General features: G+C 44.3%; 1 pseudogene across 1 annotated transcript; it reads left to right on the top strand.

Annotated features, from left to right (window-relative positions):
• Positions 1-337: 337 nt before the first annotated feature.
• LOC113221094 lies at positions 338-2,659 on the top strand (annotated as a pseudogene). Its single transcript, XR_003307695.2, has one exon. The product of XR_003307695.2 is annotated as a histone-binding protein RBBP4 pseudogene (transcript).
• Positions 2,660-2,972: the final 313 nt, after the last annotated feature.

Genomic DNA, 2,972 nt, shown 5'->3' with positions numbered 1-2,972 from the left:
AGGGGCGGGTGGCAGTCAGACTTGGGAGGGTGGCCCAAGGGGAGCCACTGTGGGAAGGGAAGGCGCCCATGCACAAGGTCCCAGAAGAGAACCCGAAGGAATGCCAGGCCACGGAGGCTCCCCCGAGCGCTTGAGGATCGGGAAGGAGGGTGAGGGCAGAGGGCCAGCCTGTGAGCGCAGCCCCTGATGCACGTGCCCCAGAGGACACAGATCTACAGGAACAGATCAGGGTGGACACATGGTTCCTCTGCCCTGCCAGGAAGTGTCCAATTTGAAGACGTTGGGACTCCTAGTGCAAACTTTCTTGGCAGTGCTTCTAGAAAGGAATTACCTGGAAACAATAGAGGCCGCGCGCGCAGAGCTAGCGCCTGCTGCCTCCCCGCCCCTCCCGCAACGCTCGACCCCAGGGTTCCCCCGGCTCGTCTGCCCGCCATGGCCGACAAGGAAGCAGCGTTCGACGACGCAGTGGAAGAACGAGTGATCAACGAGGAATATAAAATACGGAAAAAGAACACCCCTTTTCTTTATGATTTGGTGATGACCCATGCTCTGGAGTGGCCCAGCCTAACTGCCCAGTGGCTTCCAGATGTAACCAGACCAGAAGGGAAAGATTTCAGCATTCATCGACTTGTCCTGGGGACACACACATCGGATGAACAAAACCATCTTGTTATAGCCAGTGTGCAACTCCCTAATGATGATGCTCAGTTTGATGCGTCACACTATGACAGTGAGAAAGGAGAATTTGGAGGTTTTGGTTCAGTTAGTGGAAAAATTGAAATAGAAATCAAGATCAACCATGAAGGAGAAGTAAACAGGGCCCGTTATATGCCCCAGAACCCTTGTATCATCGCAACAAAGACTCCTTCCAGTGATGTTCTTGTCTTCGACTATACAAAACATCCTTCTAAACCAGATCCTTCTGGAGAGTGCAACCCAGACTTGCGTCTCCGTGGACATCAAAAGGCAGGCTATGGGCTTTCTTGGAACCCAAATCTCAGTGGGCACTTACTTAGTGCTTCAGATGACCACACCATCTGCCTGTGGGACATCAGTGCTGTTCCAAAGGAGGGAAAAGTGGTGGATGCGAAGACCATCTTTACAGGGCATACGGCAGTAGTAGAAGATGTTTCCTGGCATCTGCTCCATGAGTCTCTGTTTGGGTCAGTTGCTGATGATCAGAAACTTATGATTTGGGATACTCGTTCAAACAATACTTCCAAACCAAGCCACTCAGTTGACGCTCACACTGCTGAAGTGAACTGCCTTTCTTTCAATCCTTATAGTGAGTTCATTCTTGCCACAGGATCAGCTGACAAGACTGTTGCCTTGTGGGATCTGAGAAATCTGAAACTTAAGTTGCATTCCTTTGAGTCACATAAGGATGAAATATTCCAGGTTCAGTGGTCACCTCACAATGAGACTATTTTGGCTTCCAGTGGTACTGATCGCAGACTGAATGGGATTTAAGTAAAATTGGAGAGGAACAATCCCCAGAAGATGCAGAAGACGGGCCACCAGAGTTGTTGTTTATTCATGGTGGTCACACTGCCAAGATATCTGATTTCTCCTGGAATCCCAATGAACCTTGGGTGATTTGTTCTGTATCAGAAGACAATATCATGCAAGTGTGGCAAATGGCAGAGAACATTTATAATGATGAAGACCCTGAAGGAAGCGTGGATCCAGAAGGACAGGGGTCCTAGATATGTCTTTACTTCTTGTGATTTTAGACTCCCCTTTTTTCTTAACCCTGAGAGTGATTTAACACTGGTTTTGAGACAGACTTTGTTCAGCTATCCCTCTATATAATAGGTACCACCAATAATGCTATTAGCCCAAACAGTGGGTGTTTTCTAAATATTAATGGGGGGGCTTGATTCAGCAAAGCCACAGACTTAACGTTGAAATTTTCTTCAGGAATTTTCTAGTAACCCAGGTCTAAAGTAGCTACAGAAGGGGAAATATTATGTGTGATTATTTTTCTTCTTATGCTATATATCCCCAAGTTTTTCAGACTCATTTAAGTAAAGGCTAGAGTGAGTAAGGAATAGAGCCAAATGAGGTAGGTGTCTGAGCCATGAAGTATAAATACTGAAAGATGTCACTTTTATTCAGGAAATAGGGGAGATTCAAGTCATATAGATTCCTACTCGAAAATCTTGACACCTGACTTTCCAGGATGCACATTTTCATATGTAGACCAGTTTCCTCTTGGTTTCCTCAGTTAAGTCAAAACTACATGTTCCTCTTTCCCCATATATTCATACATTTTTGCTCGTTAGTATATTTCTTGAGCTGTTTTCATGTTGTTTCTTTCCTGTCTGTGAAATGGTGTGTTTTTTGTTGTTGTTGTTGTTTTTAACTTGGGACCACCAAGTTGTAAAGATGTATGTTTTTACCTGACAGTTACACCACAGGCAGACTGTCAAGTTGAGAAGAGTGAATCAATAACTTGTATTTGTTTTAAAAATTAAATTAATCCTTGATAAGAGTTGCTTTTTTTTAGGAGTTAGTCCTTGACCACTAGTTTCATGCCATCTCCATTTTGGGTGACCTGTTTCACCAGCAGGCCTGTTACTCTCCATGACTAACTGTGTAAGTGCTTAAAATGGAATAAATTGCTTTTCTACATAAAAAAAAAAAAAAAAAAAAAAAAGAAAGGAATTACCTGGGTTGGTCAGCTTCTCCTCCAGTTCAGCCTGAGTCGTCACACTCTCAGACTTTGGGGAGTGGATAATGAGCACAACAGAGCCTGCACAGCTTAGCAGGCACCCCAACTTGCCCAAGATGTTGAGCTTTTCCTTCAGGAGATAGGAAGCTAAAATGGACCTTTATTGAAAAAAGAGAAATCATTCAAGGTTAAACCAAATTACCTGACCTTTCTTCTAACAGCAGATATTTTATCTAGAAAAACCATTTTCTTTTTCTTCTTTTTTTCCCTTTAAGAGACCACCTCTCACTCTGTTGCC

This window comes from Piliocolobus tephrosceles, unplaced genomic scaffold, assembly GCF_002776525.5.
Source record: "Piliocolobus tephrosceles isolate RC106 unplaced genomic scaffold, ASM277652v3 unscaffolded_20453, whole genome shotgun sequence".
Taxonomy (NCBI): domain Eukaryota; kingdom Metazoa; phylum Chordata; class Mammalia; order Primates; family Cercopithecidae; genus Piliocolobus; species Piliocolobus tephrosceles.
Note: the sequence above shows the minus strand (reverse complement) of the source record. Positions and strands in the feature narration are given on the sequence as shown.